Source organism: Stegodyphus dumicola, chromosome 10 (assembly GCF_044657685.1).
Source record: "Stegodyphus dumicola isolate Sdum_Otavi_A_Nest chromosome 10, ASM4465768v1".
In the NCBI taxonomy this organism is placed as follows: Eukaryota; Metazoa; Arthropoda; class Arachnida; order Araneae; family Eresidae; genus Stegodyphus; species Stegodyphus dumicola.
Window position 1 is genome coordinate 172,496,829 of NC_140777.1, and position 23,094 is coordinate 172,519,922.

Here is a 23,094-nt window from a genome sequence, read left to right on the forward strand (position 1 = left end):
TAGACCACTCACAATTAACAATAATTACATCGAACAAATGTAGTTTCCTAAATTTAATATATTCAAAATAGCACTTATTTCCTTCTGTTTCGTCATTTGGCGAAATTCATCATTCGTGCAAAGGATTACATTTTGAATTTTAATTTAAGCAAAAGTGGACCCTTATTAGCCCAAAGGGCTTTAGCCCAGAAAGGTTATTAATTCCGTTCTGGCATTTTGCGTCGATTTACATTCTGCATTGATTCACTTTTCAAACTGTTGCCACCAACTATTACAGCCCTCTATTATATTTATTAAAGAAATTAAGTAATGAAGAATCTACATAAATTTATACATGTTTCTTACATTGTGATAAAACAACGGCACCTTAAGCCATCAAATTTTTAATTACGTAATCTACCAGCGAATATGGGCATCTGGAAGCCCTAATATGGACTTTTTTATTATATGCTTCTTATTCTGTAAAACTTTAACGAATTTTTGATTAACAAGTTCAAGGATTTCAAAGCGAGCAATGGCAACGTGGTACAGAAAAAAAGTTTTTATGTCCAGCGCTCTAGACTGTGTATCGGAAATTCTAAAGATATGCCCCATTTAAAATTATTTTGCGATGTTGCTGTTGAACTGAATTTTATGGTTTAAGTGCGAAGAACATGATATTTGCTAAGTAAAGGAAACACATAAAATGTTAAAAATACGTCCCTTTGGACGTAATTTAAAATCTGAAACCTTTCAGATTTCCCCTTTGTTTTTATTATTTATTTAGTGTTAATTTCTTTAAAGAGGATCTCACTGCATTTCGAAAGACAATACGATCATTTTGACGAAGTTAGGAACTTTATACCAACATGATCTCGTTAAGTTAACATTCGGCGACAGTCCCAGAGATTTAAAACAGACTTTCCAAAACAGAACTTCAGCTTCAAATGCCGAAATCTGGTTCACAAATGTATTAGAATTAAAGCAATATTATATGAGGCGAATCTTCTGTAAATGGCAAATGCTAAAGATATTGATGCTGACGCACGGATACAAATGAGAGTTTTGTAGTCTGCCATACACGCGTTCCCACAGTAGCGTCACGTGTGCATCCGTTACAATCTCCATCAGCGAAAGGCGCAAGCAAAAGCTTCTAAATCTAAGCGCCCCGCTGTAGGGCGTCGGTGGCGACAGGAATACAATGGTCCATCTGTCCACGGGACTGCGAGTATGATATTTGACACTTGCATTGTATTCTCCATTGTCGGCTTGAGCAAACTGTTGCGATAGCCACAGAACAGGCAACATCGGGTTTCAGCTCTGGAGCAAAGAGGGGGGGGCAAGAGGGGAAGGATTAGAGGGGTTGGAGCACCTCGGCGAAAGAAAAGACGCATTTTCCGGAGTGACTTGCCCATAACTGATATAAAATCCTCCACGAGGTTTCCAGCTTTTGCTTTGGGCGATGTGATTCTATTCGACACTCACCTAGAGAAAGATTCGGTTACAAACTACACTTCTACAGTTAAAAATTTTTATAGCAATAATTATTAAGTGATGCTAGGAGCTAATTTTACAGCAGTAAAAATATCTAAAATTTCGTCGCATCCACGTGTTGTCAACCAGTATACAGTTTAAACGCGAAGGAAAGAACATCACTTAGAGAAAGAAAGATTTAATTTCTGCTACACTATGTTTTTTTAATGTAAAGGTATTGAATCGTCATCTCTGCAACAGAAGCATGGATGTTCAAAAATGTTTATACGATTTAAAGCTTTTTTAATTAATTTAAAATACTTGTAAGGAATTTTCCTCTTCTTCACTGCATGCTTTCTCGGTGTATTTGGTAGCACATTCGGCTAGCACTCGAAAATCGAATCAGACGGAACGTATCACTGATTTTTTTTCTTATCTTCTGCTTCAAAACGCCTAATAAACTTATAGCATATTGCACCAGAAATGATGAACAAAATTGTTAGATAATTATTTAGTAAAAAACTATATTTTTTACAAAATAAATGAAAAATCTTTTCGAAACCCACTCTGAATGCCGCTGCCACGGATTAAAAACACACAGTTTTCATTGCAGCTCAAAAAAGTGATATTGTTTTTACAACATGAATTTATACCCTGTCAAAAATAAATTGTTGCCCCTTTAATTACGGAAATGTTTGCAGCAAGCAATTTGCACAAGCGGTGCAGTGAAACAAAATATGCAACTGCGTGTTGAATATTTAAATCTGTTCTTTAATTAATAAGTGTCAAAGTCTTCATGTGCACAATGACTTTTCTCTCCTGAAATTTTACATTTTAATTCACAAGAATTCTTTTAATCATATGATTTTGTATCCAACATCTTGAATTTCTGGACACTAATATTTAAATTAGGAGGTCTCTAGAAGTGTTTAGCTAAAACATTTTCATTGTTAGACTGGAAATTGAATATGATGGTCTGATGCTTAAGATATGGATTATTTTATATTTTAAAATCTAAAAGAAAAAAAAAAAAAAAGATATTCTTAATAGTAAACTTTTCTTCTAATCTGAAATCTGTAAATTGCATTTCTTTTGCAACTAAAAAGGATTTTTCTTAGAATTACTTAATCTAACATTTCTCAAACTCTGTGCACTCCTCTGAGTGAGCAATAAAGCTGGGTCTCCTGCATGCCTCCCTCATAACGGTAGCCCTCTTGGTGCGTATTCGAGAGTTCCTGGTTCGAGTCCCGGAGAGGGCATTGCTCATTATTCATGTCTCCTGCTTCAAAATAATCTAACGACTCTACAACTTCAACACAGAATTTAAAATTAGGCAAGAAAACAACCTTATATAGGAGTAGATTTAGTACCTTATATAGAGTAGATCTAGTACCTTATATAGAGTAGATTTAGTATCTTATATAGAGTAGATTTAGTACCTTATATAGAGTAGATTTAGTACATTATATAGAGTAGATTTAGTACCTTATATAGAGTAGATTTAGTACCTTATATAGAGTAGATTTAGTACCTTATATAGAGTAGATTTAGTACCTTATATAGAGTAGCCAAAATAAAATTGCTTTTTTATGCAATTTTAAATATTGCGGCTATCTGTAATGTCTTCTCAGTGGACTTTATAAAGTTAAACGGGTAAGTAATTTACGTCGAAACTAATCTTGTCTTAACCACACCATTCAACTAGAAACAATTGCAGTGCATCACGCCTTTAGTTCTTTAACCCCTAATCTGGTAATTGATGTAATTTTAAAAAGTAATCACCGTTAATTGAATAGGAATTTCTTTAAATATTTATTCCGCCAGTAGTTATTTAGTTATAATCCGTTAAAATGAACAGAAATTTAAAAATTGTTTAATGAATCTTATATGCTTTCTGCCTTTAATTTCGAATATAAAATCAAAATTTCTCCATCAGGTTTCATCTTTTACAATAGAACTTTCTGTTGATGCTGTTTACTGTGCCAAAAGTTAACTTGGCCATCTTATAATAATATATTATTTTATATGTAATTATAGTTAATATATTATAATATACTATTATATTTGGTCATTAGAAAGATGGCAGATTAAAATACTATATTATATGGTAATTTAAAATGTAACCACCATTATTTTTAGAGGAATTTCTTTAAATATTTGTTCCATCAGGAGATATTAGTTACATAGTAGATGGGACAACAGAGCATGACATATATGCTGAGGACGGTACAGCCTGTACCTTCTGCACGAAGATGGGGAATGACTATATTTTTCAATCAACTAGAGTAAAAAACCTTATTTCTGTCTTTCGGGCAAAATTATTTACAATTCTAAAAGCAGTAAAGTGGGCAAAAACTTTAGAACAGTTAAAACGCACAGACAACATGTTTAGTATCGAAGTCGTAGGTGCTGGCGTCTCTAAAAAGTGAAATGGTATATGCTATTAGGGAAATTATCGTTAATAGCGATGGCCTCATCACCTTGCAATCGATTAAAGCCTACGTAGAGCATGAGGAAAATGAAAAGGCGAAAATGTTGGCAAAGCTAGCAACAACATACACGTTCCCGGTTACGAGACACATTCCCAGCCTGGATTCAACATTGAAAAGAAAATTCAAAGTAAATGCCGACAACAACTGGCAAAGGCAATGGGATACAAAGACAATGGGGCATATCCCTCATGACCATTTTCGAATAGTTTCGTCAACCCTAAAATCAGAAAGCTCCATGCTGACCCAACTATATACTAACACTGCCCTACAATGGCCTGTCTACATAAGTTCGGCCTTAGAAACTCGGACCAGCACTCCTGTTGTAAAGTAAGCAAGAGACATTACTTACATGAATGCATCCTAACGCATAACATGCATTTCTCAGAACTCTTTGAAAATAATCTTTAGACCTGGAAAGTTCTCGATTGGAAAATTAAGAAGGTCTAAAGAAAGCTCTCCAGGTAACTGCATATATCAAAGCAGTTAATATTTAGGCCTTTCTCACAGCATATTACTCTTAAATCAGAACTGTCCATTGTGAAGTGCACTGATTACTCTCACATTGTAAGGCACATATTTTTCTCAAGTTGTCTAAACAGTTATTTTGTTAATCCCACATTCTGTAAAAATTTCCTATAATATCTGTCACAGTATGTGATTCTATGAAATCGATATAAATAATCCTATAATGTATGCAGTGCGGTTTTTAAGCATGTGATATACTCTTCACTTGTAGCCACACATGATTCCAATGTATTTCCTTCAAGGGCCTTGTGTGCCCCGTGTAACTAAACAACAACTGTTTAAATTATTTCTCTTGTGCTCCCGGGCTTTGGCCGTGGTGCATAGATAGAAGATTCTTTCGTTAAGATGACATACAATAACAGCCTATGTAATACGTTAAAAATGAGCAGAAGTTTTAAAAAACGGCCGTCAGCAATGATTTCATAGTTAAGCTAAAAGTTAACTTAGCCATGTTTTTGATAGCCAAATTAACTTTTCGCACATCATCTTCGACGCATGTTACCTGGAGTTAGTTTAGTGAAATTGTATTGTTTGCGACCTTAATTTATCAGGAAGTTATGCTGGCTGAGATATAGGTTTCAAGAAGCAATAGAAGATGGCAAAAGGAGCATAATTTTTGTCCGGATAGAGAGATTTAATTTAAGATGTTTATGTACAAAAAGTTAATTTAAGATGTTTATGTACAAAAAGCATGATTTCTTATATTACCGTGTAAGGTTCATGTTAATTTCCTAACCCTTTATTAGTCAAAGGGGCTTTGTCCCTGAAGGACTATTGCGAGCATTATATTTGAAGACTATTGCGAACATTATATTAGAGTCCAGCATTATATTTGAAGACATTAAATAATGAAAAATCTGCATTAATGTATGTATTTTTTTCGCATTGTGATAAAACAACGGTATATAGAGCCACCGAATTTTGAATGACACAATCCTTCTACGAATAGGGGCATGTGGAAGACCAAATTTGAAATTTGGAATTTGTTTTATAATCGATTTCATATTTTATAAACTTTAACGAATTTCTGAGCAACAAACTCAACGATTTTAAAGTGAGCAATGGCAATACTTTTACGGGGGGGGGGAAATCTTTTTATCTCCAGCGGGCGCGGAACTGTGTATTGGAAATTCGAAAGATAGGCTCATTTTAAAATTATTTTGCGACATTGCTACTGAACTGAATTTTATGATTTAAGTGCAAAGAACATATTTAATAAATAAAGGTAACACAGTAACACACAAAATGTTAAAAAAACTCCCCTTTGGACGTTTTTTTAACATTAGCTAACTTTTGCGCTAGTTAAACCGTGAAGCCATGAGGCACCACTCATTAGCTTTAGTTTATCCGTTATCTTTGATTTAAAGCCAAACGTGTTGGCTTCTGTAATCAGGAGTTGGTGGCCTCTGTTAACCTTAATATGGATTAATAAAAAGATCCTTTATATCCTTTCCCTGTCTACGTGGTAACCTGATAATTCGTCACTTGTCTTTCAGGATTATGGTCTAATGTATGCTTCCAAAGAAGACCAAACTCTGAATACGTAATCATAGACTCATTATTTGTAGTTTGGGGTAATACAACTCTAATGAAGGAAATTTATGTGTGATTTATATATTACATTACAAATGAAAGATTCGTATAGCAATATTTAACTATCTCAGTACAAATTCTGAAAAATATTCTTGAAATATCTGAGGAGAACATAAAGTAATTAATGCACTTCTTGATTGACTGTCTAGTTAGGATAGGTTAGTTTGTTTGAATATAGCAAAGTGGAACACAAGTGGAGGAATGCTTCTACCTAAGGGAGAAATGCCTTCGTGGAAGACTTTCTAACAGAAGTTGGACATATTCGTGTTATACATGTGGAAAAACACGAACACCTGCTATATAGCCACCCCGTTCACCTGGGCTTGAATGTGGGTCGAACTATAGTATTCAGCGTTCTTAACCACTTGGTCACTGGTGTGGAGGGTTAAAATATGGATACACCTAATACTGTTGTTTTTCACATCAGAGGATTATTAAGGAAAAATAATTCTTATATTTTAAAAAAGGAATATATTTATTCCAGAAATAAAAACGTACTTTCTGTGTTTCTAATATCTTCTCAGATTGTTCTATCCAACGCTTTAGGGCAACGCTTTAGGTGATAAAGCGGATAACATGCAATGGGTCCGCTATTTCCAATAAATCCTTGAGCAATAAATGTTTGCCATTGGTGATAGTTCCTTTCTCTTGAAGAACATCTGCCCACTTTTGCGTAAGACACAAAAAGAAACATAGAAAATTTTCCTTTTCTAAAAATAAAGTTCGTCTAAATTAACGATAACACAATTAAGGAAAGCATCTTTTGTAGTCCTCAATTTAGAGAATTAATGTGTCATCCTGAAGTTCAAAGTACACAAAATGTTGTAAGGGTTTATGTTTATTAATTCATTTGTTTTTATCTTTACTATTACTTTTACTTTTGTCGACACTACCAGGATACAAATTAGTTGACTTGTATATAAGAATATAATTCAAGAAATTAAGAGCGAGCTTTTGACAGCGATCGCTGACCTTTGTGCTTTTTTTCTCTCCCATCTTTTAGAATTTACCGATATCAATTTTAGTCTTTTGCTAGCCGTGTTTGCCTATGCATTTGGAAGCCTGAGCCAAAGCTTGTAATAGAATTGTTTTTGTAATTTCCACGCATTACTCACTTAAAGTTTTACTTGAATATTTTGTTAGCTTAAAATCCCTTAAGTAGCTGTACTAATTCTGTTATACACGAATTGCTTAGCTTTAAGTTATAATAAAAATCTTTATTTTAAAACTTAATTTGACTTTTTTAACTCGGTAACAAAGACAAGGCGATAAATTGTCTGACGGTCCACACGGAATCTGATTATTTTAGTTTTATAATTATCATATTCCTGTACAAGAGGAATCAGGTTGAGTATGGCTCAGTGACATTCAGTGATAACTCTATAACTGTTATTTCAAGTAGCTTAATAATAAAGAAAAAATCACAACTCTTCAAGAGTAACGATGAACATTCATGCTAAAATTGAAGACTTAACAACTCAACTTCAGTTAAAAGTTGAAAGTAAAACTTGTTTCACAAGAGATAAAAAATGTGTTGAAACTATACCCTGCACGAATGTCACAAAATAAAAATGTTTGTCTTTGGTTCAAATTAGGCTTGGTCCATAAGCGGCCGAGAGGTAAAATCGCTGAACACTGGTAGTTCGGTTTAGGGTTCGAATCCCGGCGAGCGGTCTGTCTGCATAGACGTTTTCATTGTTTTCCCCTGCGTAACGAGCCAATTTCCCTCAGAACGTTCTCATTAAAAGCATCCCTCTCCTTAGAGAGATAGTTCTTGAGTGCTTTTCTCTAATTAAATAAACCAAACCGGATTAGGCTTATTTTAATCAGCTAAAGCCTGTGAGGGCTATTTGCTTGAAGGAAAAGATGCCTTCGTGGAAGACTTTCTTAGGGAAATAACTTGTATTCACATTACATGAAGTGAAAACCGCGAAAACGACTATACAGCCAGTCCCATAAGCTGGAATTCAAACTCGAGTTGGACGAGCAGTGTTCATCGGCTTATCAGACTCCGGTTGAGGAATAAATTCATTTTTGTAACAGCGTAATGTTGAACTTTAGACGTGATTATTCAGAAAAGAGCCAATAATTCACGATTCTTTGGATAAACCCTCTAGTCCATATAATTATCATTAAAATACTATTTACATTGTGGGGTTCTTTTATCTAACTGCTAAATGTTTAGGGACCTCGTAAACATTTAAGCGAATAACCACTTTAGATCATGAACAGAGACGAAGAGAACAGAGACTTTAGTTCATAAACAGAGACGAACACTCAAGAAGGGTTAATTACCCTTTATTTCTCAAAATAAGAACTTCACAGTTGGCTACTTTGTCAGAGCGTTCAACAAATCCTCCACTTGGGCTTGAACTCAAAATAATAAGAAGTAAAACTGAAATATATAGCCGAAGCTGTCAAGATTTCTAAGTAGTTGGCCTCTAAATATCAAATAAGCTTGTGAAGTTATCAAGGGCCTGAAATACAGCCGAGCGTAGTACTAGCTTAAAGAAAGTGTAGCCAAAAGGCAAACGCGTGTTAGTCAGAAACTCTGGTTGTCTACGAAGTCAGTAGAACTTCGACTTAAATACCGCTCTTACTCATTTGCATTAAACGCGATTCTGAAAATACATTCTGGTAGAAAATTGTAAGCTGAAATTAAGAAGGACAGGAAAGTAGCTTTAACTAAACATAACTGTTAAAAACTTAGGATAAACCTTACAACATCATAAAATTTGTGTAAATAAAATTCCTCTTATTTTACGCATTTTAAAGTAGTTATGTATAATCATATAAATGCGTTATGACATATTACGAATCCATTGAAAAACAAATTTTATAAAATTTTGCTGATTATTGATTAACTCAGCATTAAGTGGCAATTAAAGCCTCAGCATAAAAAGCAGTTTAAAAGATGTGCACATTTCTTCCACTTTGGATCAGTCATAAACAATGAGATTTTAATTCCAGTTCATGAAACCCAAATAAAACCTGTAAGCAATTGACTCCCGATAATAAAAAAATCTGATGTGGACTTCATTATGCGGCCTATTAAATTACACATATTTTTTGCTGCACTCTATTTAAACTATTTCCTTGAATTTCATTAAAGGTAAATTTCTTATTCTATAAATTCAGTTCTCACTTCGTGGCAAGGCAAAAATAAGTAAAAGCTCAAAACATCTTCAGTGCTTAATATTAAAAAACTCTAAAATATCTAAAACACCAACTACAGTAAAAAACAGTTCAAAACACAATTTTTTACAATTAAAATTAGAGTTTTCTGCTCGAAAACAAGCAATTCGGCCAGCGTCAGAAAGACATATTTTTCGGTGCACCAAATCGAAAGTTTAATTTTGGTTCCACTCGGCAAAAAGACGTTGAAACTGGTGCACAAATTGACTAAATTCATTGTTCAACGAAGAGCTTTAAAGGGACATGTGACATCTCGACTGGCGAAATACAACTATTTCGACACAAAAGTTATTAGAGTATAACTTATACTCTAGATCTTTTTTTCGTTTAAAATAGATAGGTTGTACACTTATATAAATACATAAAATAGTTCAAAGCCTGATGTTTTTAAAAACCAATTGTTTAATTTCTCTTACTTTTGACGAATCTTTTGTGTCAGTCAAACTATATGCTAGTTTGGTACACTTTTCTTAAAGAGTAACGCACCAAACTCCCTCAAATGTTGCATGATGGTTAAAAACATATCATTTAAGAACAGTAAGCGGTATTTTACATTTTACTTAAAAGTAAAAATATTAAAAATAAATTAATATTTTTTTTAAATCATAGAAAAAATAGTATTGACTTTTTAATATATCCTAAACTAATGACATTAACTTTATATCCTGTATAGCTTCAAAGAAATAATTAAGATAAACAAATATGGAAACTTTAAAGCTTCCAGCCTGAATAGGTTTCAAGAAAAGTGTAACGAAAGTTAAAGAAAAAAAAAGTTTTGAGGAAAACTGGAAAAAAAACCATTTAAGCACTAATAACTTATTAAAAAAATCGTTTTACTATATTCCTATATAATAATCGTCTTGAATTGGCGTTTCTACATTAAGTTGTTCTTGTTTTCTGGACATTTTAGAAAGCTTTTTGGTAAGCGAGATGGGTCTGGCGAATTCTATCACAATGTATTTTTCTCAAAGTCTCTACCATATAAACTCATACTAAATATTTCATTATTTTATTGCGGCTCTATGCACCATCATTAAGACATTTAAGAAGCCTAATTTTAATGTGATGACGCTCGTGAAAACAGTTTTGGGTATGCGAGTCCAGATGCAATTATTAAAACCTTCATTTGTGTTTTGAGTTCTTCCATAAATGCAATTTGACAGTAGTTATTTGCCAGAGAGACTTATAAACACACTTTTAACAGCTACTAAAACAGGTTTTAGCAAAGAATGTTTATGAACATACTTTTTACCAGCTGATATAGCTTTATTGTGGCCACACCAGACATTTGTCTCTTCTAACCGGTGGAATTGCTAGTGCTTGTTTACATTTTGTAATGAAAGACTCGGTCTTTTCGAAATTTGCATAAATCATATATTTTTAGAATCGTTTCTGTCTACTTTATTTTTTTAGCCAAAAATTGAAAATTTCAAAATTTTTATGTCATATGTCCCCTTAAATATAAACAAATGGCGGCATCATTAGAGTAAGTACCATTTAAGCAACTTTTAAATTGTTTAAGTACATGCACTAGCGCATGCAGATTAACTAAAGGCATCAAAACCTTAACTGGAATATAAGAACAAAATAAAACAATCACCTTTAAACCAAAAAATGCACAATTTACCAACATGTAAGAATAGAAATACTAAGCTATGAGGTAACAATGTAGCAGAGTGAGTTTATATATAGATATTTATATATGTTTGGTGTTTATATAGCAGTCCCATACACAAAATTTCAATATTTAGAGTCCACTCGTTTTTAAGTTATGGGTGATACAACAGCATACATACGTAATTTAGCACTCAAAACGTCAATAATAATAATAACAAATTGTGATTTTGCTATTGAATTGTGCATGACGTAAGTGTGAATAAAATAATGCTCAATAATAAAGATAAAAAGACAAAAAGAAAGAAAAGAAAAAGATTAGCCAGAATGAGTGCAACAGGATACTGGCAGACTCCGAGCTAAGCAAAAGCATTAGAAAATCTTAACAAGCCTTTTTGGGCGACCGTTAAAATCTGTAGCCTTTTAATTTTTTCTTTTTTAAAATTATAACTTGAATCGTAAGTGAAACTTAAATAAATCTTTCAGCATATATACGTTTTATTTAAGAGGACGTATTGTATATGATATGAAAGGTGAGAATTTTAACAGGCACTGTGATTTAACTATTTATATATAAAATCAAGTTTGGTTATAAAATCGTTTGCGATTTATATAACATTTTGAGAACTGCTTTTTCAATTGTTATTAAACAGCATATTTTCTATTTACCACTTCCAACTTTAGTCAGTGCAAATGGCAGCAGAGCATTTCCAACACAAATTTTTTATTCCTATTTAGCACTTAATGAATGTCAATGAACCTCAAAATCAGTATCAAAATTTCTATGTTTAACTAACAAAATTGCATCTAAACCACATAATTAGCTTTCAAGGTAAAATCGCTGCTTCTACTATATTATGAATACAATTAAAACTCATATCGGTGGCAACTCATTAAAATTTCAGGACTATTTGTTTGGAGGTAAAAAATCATTCAATAAATAAAAACGAAAGTAATATTTTTTGTAAGAAATTTCTTTCGATCAAAATCTTTTGAAGTGTGAAACAACCAAAGTTCCTTTAGATTTATCCGATTTTAGAAATCGATGGTATTTTACGAGACATAAAGATATCATTCATACATTTGATAACATTAGAAACATCTGATAGCATCAAATGTTTTCGTATGATAACTTGATCATCAAATATTTCAAGCTTGCATAAAGACAAATATTTCAAGCTTGAGCAAAGATTTAATTTTTTGAACAAATAATTTTGAAAACTTTATGGTAAAAAGAATAAATGCACTAAATTTAACGAAATTGCAATTTGTGCAAAAACTGTATTTTTTGCTCTCATGTGAATGATGTAGCCATTCGCATTTCAAAATTTTATTTTAAAATTGAATTATAGTTTTCGGTTAACTTCAATTATTATTTTAATGACGCTTAATTTTAGCAACTGACATCTAACAAGAAAATTAAGCTAATTCCCCCTCCCACCCGCTTGGTGTGTTTTTCTTTACATGTATTTTTATCGTTGTAATTCTGCAAAAGATTGTACTCAACAGTTTACCTTATAGCAATATTAAGAAACTACAGATGTTATTCAAGATATTATATTCGCAGTTTTGAAACAATATTTCTCAGACTTTCATCAGAAGACTGGTGGATTTTGATACGGAATAAAACACAATTTTTCAAAAAAAAAAAAAAAAAAAAAAAAAAAAAAAAAAAAAAAAAGAGGGGGGGGCTCAAGCTTTCAAATTTTATATTACGCCCAAAGGTGCTCTTTTTTTTTTAACATTTTGTGTCTTACCTTTATTTATTGAATATCATATTCTTCGCACTTAAACCATAAAATCCAGTTCAACAGCAATATCGCAAAATAATTTTAAATTGAGAATATCTTTGAATTTCTGATACGCATTCTCACCTGCTGGAGATAAAAATGATTTTTCTGCGCAGTGTTCCCATTGCTCGCTTTGATACCTTTGAATATGATAACCAAAAATTTGTTAAAGTGTTACAAAATTTGAAATATATAATAAACAAATTCCAGATTCAAAATTTGGTATTTGGTCTTCCATGTCCCATGTTCGGGTGGAGGATTATGCTATTCAAAATTTGATGGCTCTAGGTACCATAATTTTTTTTTTCTTCCACAAAGCGAGAAACATTATTATTTAATTTTCATTTATTATTTAATTTTTTTAAATGTTACACAAGACGATAATATTTGGCGGCAACAATTCAAAAAGTGTTTCAGTCTTTATAGTGAAACGCCACAAAATGCCGTTTTAAGACTAATAGCTCTTCCGGGTTACCACCCCTTCGGGCTAATAAATAAAAATTTTAAAATTATTCTTTCTGAAAATTTTTGATTTTTTTCTCATTATATTTCTTAAATTGCAATTGTTTAAATCTTTTAAACAATACTTTTTCTAAATAAGAATTAATAGTTTAATAGCAATCGATGTTTGTGTGAAGATAATGACTGATGATAAATCAATGAGATGAATTTTCAGCAATTATTAATGAATTAAAGCATTTATTATTAGAAATTAGCTGACTATTTTGTAATTGCAACTATATCAAAGCTTATGTAGACGCTTTAGATTCATAAACTCTAAAACTAAATGCATCTTCTATTCGAAACAACCAATAATTGTTCAGCAGACTAAAACTTTCATGAATTAACATTCTTATTTCATGAAATAATTAATTATAGAGAAAGCAGGAATATTATTTCATAGCATTTTATTCCTATTCTTATTTATTTTTTAAATTAAAATAAATATAAATGAGCGAAATGAAAAAAAAAATTAATACGGAACTAATTACGATGATTTTCCCTCATAATCTGGCCTTCATGAATTCTTCACATTTTATAAATTTCTGTGCCATAATTTGTATAGTTTCCTTTTTTCTTAAAAAAAAGAAAAAAAAAAAAAAAAAAACTTAGATTTAAAAAGCCGCAATTTGTTGTTTTACACATTTTAGTCTATAATGGAATTTATAAATTAAGTTGTATGAATTTATTTGTTAAAAGAACAGTGAAGACTGCATGAACGGACAACATTATTTTATTTTTCTGACAACAAAAATGAACAACTGCTGTTGCCACACATATTCAAATAAATATTTTTTTGGGGGGGGGCGGTTTTTGCAATACAAAACACAAACTTGTGCCTTACATACATTTCTAAACATTAAAAATCCAAAAAAATTATTTTACCGTACATTAATGAAATATGAATTGCAAAATCGTGTTAGTATTATACAATAATTACTCATCAATACACAGCAAATGCATTCTTAAGATATTTAATAACTAATAGGCAATTTTATGTTATCGGATGCTTAAACAATAAAGAAGTAAAACTGTGAGGGTTAGAAAACAATTTGTCATTAAAAACTTTTATTTCTATTTCTTAAAAGAAATATATTTCTTTATATTATTTTTCATATTTGTATTATTTTATTTTCCAACACGTAAAAATTCAGAATTCGTCACCATGTACAAGTCTTCGGTTTTACTGCTGTATAGTTAATTTTATATATTAATTATATTGTATAAATAATTTTATGTGAATACCAGAAAAGTAGTAATCACCAATCAGTAAATTTAATATATAATGAAAAAGACAAATTTTTACAAAGCTTTAGGTTATGTTATTTTTCGTAATCTAAGAAAAATAGGGGAAGAAATATTTTTGAAAATTCTGTACTGAAATACAAGAATGTATATGTATGGAAACAAAAGAAGGTTTGAAAAAAACAATATTTTTCAACTCCAATTAGAGAAAGTAGTTATGATTAGAATAATATTCTGCGAATTAATTCTCTATAATACATATCTGTATCATTTACTCGTATATTTACGTTATGAATATTAACTTCAGAATGACAAAAGTATTTTGATTTACGTAAAATATTAAAGAAGAAAAATTATGCACTTTTCTAAAAATTTCTGCTTTTTTTAAAGCTGATGGATGTACACTTGAATTAATATCACCCCTCCCCCCAAAAGGGGGATTATGTTTATATGCAAAAAAAAATTTATTTAACCTGCTTTAATTCAATTTATAATTCTTCTTTGTCTGTGTAATTATCGATAACTTTGGATTGGTTTTTCACATTTTTTTGCATGTTATTAATTAAAATATAATTAATATTGCTGTTTAGTTAAATTTTGAAAGATTATGCAAAGTCTAGAACAGCAGGAAGAAAATTCTTGTTTATGTATTGCTAATATTATTTGCCACAGCACATTTATGAAAAAAAAGTGATAAATTATAAGCAGGTTTTCCACTTTTATTACATAAAACATTGCATCAATCATGATCAATTAGTTCACACAAAATTTATTATTTTTATCTCAAGTTATTGTTCTAAACACTTACTTTCCGTAACCTCTTTTTGCTGAAAAAACTTAAACGAAATGTAGATACGTGTATAAAAATATGATCTGCAGCTCTTTATAGAAACGGGTATTATAAGTACGCACTTCAAGAAAAAGTGTTTTACCTGAGAAGATTTAGGAAAAGAGTTTACCGCTAAATTGTCTATATTTTTACATAGTGGATGCTAGTAAATACACCTGGTCGCAAGCTTTCTTAAAGAATGCATGCTTGTTAAAATACTTTATCGGCGAATCTTTAAAAGACAAGTAGTAGTAATTAATACAAGTATTCATTAGGAAGAATTTAAGTCACAGAACCTACCTACTCTGTTAAGTACAAATCAGTGCCGTAGTCGAGTTGTCGTGAACCAGCACACCCAATCGTAGTCTTTCTTTCGACTTAGCGAATGGCAGATCTTGAAGAAGGCGGTGATGCATCGGACACGTTCCCGGTGCCAATATCCGCATTTACCGCCGCTCTAACCCCGACGGAAACCTACCGGCGGGCAAGAAGTAGGGCCGCGCTGGGAACGGCGAGCACTGCCGCGGAACCTCCGCTGTCGACGGCACGACGAAGCGGTTTGCGGCGTGGTGGCCCCCGCTTTTCTTGCATTCATTTGTAATTATATGGAAAGTAAGTTGGTGCATCTGCATTCGAAATGGGGAGGCCCCCCTCTCTCTTACGCTCTCGCTCTCTCTCTTCACCGCTTCTCTTCTCTTCGCCGCGGATAATTATCAACTTAATATGGATGATCCGGTCGAGCTCTAGTTAAGAGAACCCAAATGAATGAATTACCGCCGCAGCCCGGGATGAAAGATTTTTCCATCGGTCCCGGCCCTCATTTACAAAACAGGGAGAGAAAACCATCCTGTGAATATGAATTCTCTCTCTCTCTCTCTCTTTCTCTAACAGCAACTGTCTCTCCCTCGGCACTACCACCCACCACCGGGGCCATTCGATAAAATGTTCATACATTTTAAAAAGCAGCACCCCCACTTTTGCACCCCTTCTTCAACAATATATTTTTTGTTTTGATAAACATATTCAGTATGCCCCCTCCCCTTTGCTTCTAAAACCAGGATTACCCCGATAGAGAGGTGCAGGGGGGGATGGGGATAAACGGATGGGAAGGGGGTAGAAGGGATTCGGTGTGCAAATTCGAGCCGCGTGGCATAACAATGAAATACCAACATTCCTCGCATCAGCTTTGCCCTCATATATATTTGGCAGAACAGATGTTTGAAGATTCCGGTAGTATTTATATGCGAGTATATACGCTGCTCGTATCTATGACGTTCCTACAAGTGTGGAAAAATGATATTCTAACAAAATCACACAGTTGGAGTTTCGGCTTTGGTTTCTCCTCCTGTTTTAGATTTGTAGATAGGACTTGAATGATGCAACTTACTGAAAGAAGAAAAAGTTGCGAAGAAATATTTTTTGAACGAGGTGGACAGTTCTTTTATTTTGTTCCTTCCTGTTTGCTTCAGCGAAATGTTTAGATTACTACCTGCTCTTTAAACAGTTAGCCAAAGTTACATGTATTAGCCATGAATTAAGATTACCATTATTAAAGATGAGTCAGTACGGACTTGGTGACCTTTTTCCCATGCGTTAATGCTAATAAAATGACAACATCGTAATATAAATAAAACTCAAATATTTATTGTCTTAATGTAACCAACTAACTAACTAAGATTTGTATCTATTCCTGCAGTTTAATGCGACTCATCCGTTAGCTCATCCTCCTTATGCAGCAGGAGTTCAACCAAAGAGTAGCACTCTGCGACAAGCACTCCGGTCCCAAAGCCTTTGCCCGAACTTACGACCCTGATGGGGAGGCGGCCTTCTCAACAAACCACGCAGGATCTGGAGATATTTGAATCGTCATCTACGATGACTGGTCTGTCACGCTATCCACTCGGATATATGCTTAGTAGGAACTTGACTCGTGCTTTTATACCCCGGAAGCCGAAGCTGCTTAAGTACAGATCCTAGCCAGCACAACAAACGACCCCCGAGGGTGTTTTGATGTAAGTTATTCTTATATATAAGAAGTTAAGGTAGAGTTTGCATAACACAGCATTCGCAATCGCGAAGGGCCCTGCATTCTAACGGGCCTTCAATACACTTTTAGGATTCAAAGAAACGTAATATCAAATTGCAAAAACACACCCTGTGTCTATATTATATAAATAGTAAACTCATCTGCGTGTTAACACGAAGAATCTTCACTAGGGGGCGAGCGGTTAAGACTCTTGAATGCGGCAGTTCGACTCGGATTCGAACTCAAGCGAACGGGTTGACTACATGGTAAGTTTTCGTGGTTTCCCCTACGTGTGACTGGGAGTACAAGCCAATTTCAATTAGAAAGTCCTCCTCTTCATGTTTTTTTAGAATTTATAAATTAAGGTTATTAACAAGAAAAATAACTGAATGGCAAGGAAAAAAATAACTGAATAAGAAGAAAAATAATTTTAGAACTGGCCACCACTTTCAAAGAAAATGGCACTCATATAGCTGTGTCTTCTTCACTCTGAAATTTAACGTAACATTTACAAATATTGTCTAAGGCAATGGTCCGAAATTGCAGATCGGGAATCTGCTGAAGAGACCTAATTTCGTATAGGAAGTTGCCAAGGCGAATGAAGTTATGGATCTGATCTGTTTCAGATCAGAGGGATTAGTAAGAAGATGCAGATTGAAAATAAATTTTGTCTAGCAACACAGAGATTTTAAGTGCTTTTTATTATTTCATAATTCTACATATTTACTTGCAGATATGACGTACTTTATAAGGTATTTCCTCTCTTCTTTCCGCATGCCTTCGAGGTGTAATAACTTGAAGCATATTAGGCGCTTATTCGAGAGGTCCAAGGTTCGAGTCCCGGCGAGGGCATTACATATTTTTCACCTCTCCTGCTTCAAGAAAACTTACAAGCGGCACCCGAACTAAAAGGTAATAGATGATAATTCGTCACCACCAGGATTTGGCGACTAGGTCTCCTAATCCCCAGTCGCCTTTAAAAGAGGGAGTATATAAGGTATTTCTCCTTGTCTAAATGCATGTCTTCGTGGTGTAACTGGAAACATACTCGATGAGTATTCGAGAGCTTCATGGTTCAAGTCCCGATATATACAACTTATATATATATATATAATTACAAAACAATTTTTAAAACACATAATGTAATCATGCATTAGCATTTTCGCGCATTAAACTGCTTAAAAATTATCATTAAAGACATAAAATAAGAAATTTAGAACCACTTTTTCACAAAGACCAAAAATAGACATTCATAAGTAATAAATTTCAAATAAACCTATAAATGAAAATAATAATAATAATAATAAGCGTCAAAACCAAAACATTTCAAACAAGCAATATCCCAATTAAAAAAATCAATGAAATTTAAAGAAAAAAGAACATAATGGAAGAGGAATTCAATGAATTTCAATGCGACTTTGTCAGGAGGAGGAACACTGAAAGCAACTGAAATATCTCTTTCACAAAAAATCCTTGCTTTTCTTTATCCAGAATTAGTCGATGAACCATTTCAATGTACTTAATAGTACACCAAAAAATTCTGGTCCCTCCCCAAAGCAAGGAAAAAACAAATTAAATTCTAATACTACGTTTTTACCTTTAAATAAAGAGAACAACTCTATTCAAAGAATTGAAAACGTAAATGAAATAACAAAACAGTTTAGTGGAAAATTCAAATCAAAATTTTACCTTTAAACAAAAGTAACATTTTCCAAAGAATTGGAAATGTAAGTGAAATTATAAAAATTTAGTGAAAAGACTTAATCTAAAGCAAATTGAAATAAAAAAATCACAAGAAATATTGAAAACTTCGTGTACTTTCAATAAGAACACAACCGAATCTATGAAAAAGATCGTTACAGTAGTGACTTTATATATATATTTACTAAAGAAATATTGATTATATTATCTCCTAATTTTAATTTTAGTAGAAGTATCCAAAAAGAGTGAACCCAGAGGTAGGAAGTTTAATTCCGAAAATTGTTTTAAAGTAACTTGAATGTAAATTGTTAAAAATGTTTTACGGGGACTTGAATTAAATCATTAATAAAAAAAAATTTCAAACTTTGAAAAAGAAATTAAATTAAAAGCAAGTAATTATTGCTATTGATCGGCGGAAATTAGTTGACTTTTCAAGGGGAACAAACCAACTCCCGTTCAATGAATAATAATTAATAAATACGAAGGTGTTTCGTCTTTTACTCAAGTAATAGTGGTGATGCCAAACTCGCAAATTAAGTTAGGCCAAATAGTTCCGTGAAGCGAAGGTAGAACCAAAGTAGAGTACCAAAGAACTCATTCTGAATTAAGCATTTTCGCTAATACAAATTTTATACATATATATATATGTATAGCTGCTAAAAAGCATTGTTAATAGTTTCTATATATTTCTTTTCTTTGTTTCAGCATTATATAATTTTCTTTTCTAATAATCTTCTTTATTTTCTATTTTTGTAACTCTATTTGTATTGGAACAACCATAGAAAAGATGTTTTCAGAGATTCTTTTAACCAGTATTCCTTTATCTTCTTTTAAAATAGTCTGAGGCACAAAAACTCGAAGAAAAGACATTATTTTCTTGATTTCAAAGGTGCTGAAGAGATTTTAGAGTATAATAAAGCATAACGCATAATGTTACTAAACTTTTGTGCTGGAAATTATGAAGCTAATTTACATTATATTACGCTGGTATTCATGCTCTCATCAGTAACTCTTAAACTCATTTATTTCGGAATATATTGTTTCATAATTAAAATATACATATTTAAAATTCTTTGAAAAGTACATTTCTTAAAAATTTTGTATTGAGTAATATTTTAATAAAATATCTCAAATATTTTAAATTTTGTGTCAAAAATTTGAAAATATTTTCCTCAATGTAAAAAGTAAATTTTAAAAAGTAATAGTTTTAATTTCAGAATTATTAAACAATTTACGAGAACCAAAATCTGCAATAAATGCTGATTGTAAATTAACATTTTTTCGTTTTACAATAATCATAGTAGAATGGCTATTTGTTCACAAGTTATCTAAAAAATTATCATTGATATATATTTTAGAAATTATCACTCATGCATTTATGTACTTAAATTTTAAATTTAGAATATTTTAAACATAAAATTTCTGACTGTTCAGAAGGTGTTCAAAATTATCTTTACGTAAACGATTTATTTCGGTGAGGTGAGTGTGGGAGGGGGGGCTTTACAAAGCCCTAATTTTTTTTTTTTTCCATTTGACCTTTTTATGACCTTACTATATTTTACTTGAAAGAAATGAACAAACATCATTTGTTTGATGTATTAGAGTCTAATTAACAGAAAACATGTAACATAAAAAAATTATTTAAGATACAAAGTGTTGCAGAAACACAATGTCAGTCAGAACCGCTTATTTTGGGGATATTTGAAACATTTGCTATGTAAAGGCACATAGCAATCATTACAAAGAATTATTATTTGAAAACCACAATATTTTCCTCTTTTAGTTTTGCTTATTAAATTCTTCTCGATAATGTGATTTCTGGGATTCTTCCTCGTTTCGTTTGAGGTTAAATTCTAAAAGAAAGATGGTCGGTCACTCTAGTCGGTATATGAAGATGAAGGGCTGCGGATTTTCAGAATATTTTCCCCTTGTTTTCAGAAATGATCTAGCAAATCTAGATTAAAAATCTAGCAGAGAAATTTTGGGGTCTACAGCGGTCTTATAGAGCTTTCATGCATTTCATTTAGCTACATAAGTAAAATTCGTAAAAACAGGCAGCCACACACTTTCTTACTTCTTACTTACACTCCTTTTACATCGCAATAAAATCGTACTTAAAGTCCACATCATCCAAATATTTGTTGCCATCTCCGTCGAATTTAGGTTTCTCTATAGATTTGTTTTCTTTTCTTGAGTACCTTTTGGTTACTGAACGCGAATAAACTGTACCAAAGTTAGCTGTAAATAGCTATCACGGAATCATCGTTTCTTCGAATAACAGCAATGGCATATTATTTATAAAATGCGGTGTGTCATATGTTCCACGTTCATCATTTTCCGTTTTCTTTACAGGTATAATATAGAGCAGTTTCCTAATCCGTACTTCAGAACTGCTCCAGCCGCATGAAATTCCAGCTTATTCAAGTCTACAAGAATATGTGTGACGTCAAAAAGTTGTCGAAATATACGTAATGTCTTGCAGAAACTTTCACTAAGATCTGTTACAACAGCTCCACCTAGACCAAGATTAGTCAGTGTCTCTGAAGATTTCCCTGAATCTATACCAAAATGATATACATAAATACTCTTTATGGGAACACAAGACAACAAACGAGTTGCCCTTTGGGAAACATTTTGCCTAAGTGTCTACCAAAATAACACATCATTTGCTCATCTACAGAAAAATGGGTTGAAAAAAAAACCCTCATAGGGCACGAAATTGGCATTCAAAATATTTAAATCTTAGCCAATTTTCCGGTTTTATTCCATCCTTCATAAATTGTAGTACTCCATGGAGGGTTAAAAATTGTTGTCTCTGATATTGGTTGTTTTAAAGCAACTATTTTGTGGAATTTGTAAAAGAAAGTACCACTATTTTTGAGAATCTGAATATACTCACCAGGACACTGCTTTGAACTGACCTTGCGTTTTCGCAACATTTTAAAAAATCTATACTTATACCAAGAAAAATAAAATAATAACCTTATGTTTTGTTGCCATTATATAGTCTAATGTTTCTAGAAGAAGGGTGTGCCTTCATAAAATTATTGGACGATTGTGATTTCTATAAGGTCTACTCAAAATTAAAATAAAAAATATACAAAAAAGTACCGAAACGATCCTTTATTTTTATAAAGATTTTTAATATGGAAGAAAACAGTTTCTTTCCCCCCTCTTTTTTTTTTTTTTTTTTTTTCAGAACCAATTAAGTTTGTTCTGCAATACACAAAAAATGTTAAAGAAAAAATAAATAAATAAGTAAATAAAAAACTATATAGAAGAAGAAAACAATGTTTTTACTAATGTTGCGAAAATGCATTGTCAATCGTTAATGGGGTTTAAAGAAGACAGAACATTGAAATACTATATATGTGATTTTGATAAGCTAAATTATGATAATGCTTGCTCATTTTTTACTGCCATATTTCAATTTTAGTTACAGAAGTTCTCTGCGCAGTTTACTTCAGAGTGAAATTATGAAGCTTACTCTTAAAATGCACAAGTGAATTTTTGGGCGAATAATATATTTTATTTTATTTTATGCCATTATAATTCATGGCCAAATTTCAATTAAAATTATTAATATTTATCTGGATCAAATAACTTGTATACACATATGAATAGCAGTCCAAACAGCGAATAATTTAAGTCGAAATCAACTTCTAAATCAATCTTTTTCTTTTAGAAAAAATTCCTCTAAAATAAGCAGAATGGAAAAACAATAGGATAAAAGAATAATAAAATAGCAGGTGAGAAATTTTTTCAAGAACATATAATTTGTAAATAATGAGTAAAAAGCTGCAATGACAGAATATTAAGAACAATAATTAACAAATAATCACTAACTAACAAATAATTACAGTAAAATATTAAAAATGACAGCTTTTTGGTTGCAAAGGGATGAATAAATCTTAATAATCTTCTTAAAAGATTTAAAGTTAACTGCTATGAGGCAATAACATTTCTGTGATTCAAATTACTCAGCGTAGAACTGTAGTTCAGTTGTAAAGCGAAATTAAAATTATAGACTCTGAATCGATTATAAACCAAAATAAAACTTATAAAATCTGAAAGCTTTCAGACTTACGCCCAAAGAGGGTTTTTTTTAAAGTTTTGTGGGTTACTTATATT

The 23,094-nt window shown here is 32.1% G+C and overlaps 1 long non-coding RNA gene across 7 annotated transcripts in view; it reads right to left on the bottom strand.

The window, feature by feature from the left end:
- Nucleotides 1–23,094, bottom strand: part of LOC146995202 (uncharacterized) — a 431,299-nt gene that overhangs the window by 169,670 nt on the left and 238,535 nt on the right. The window contains exon 1 of one of the 7 annotated variants that reach the window (XR_015043719.1): nt 15,541–15,813. The exons of 5 other annotated variants lie outside the window; for them this stretch is intronic. This is a non-coding gene — a long non-coding RNA (uncharacterized LOC146995202). Of the gene's footprint in view, nt 1–15,536; nt 15,814–23,094 lie in introns of those variants that run through there. One more of the 7 variants, XR_015043717.1, reaches the window with a different exon arrangement.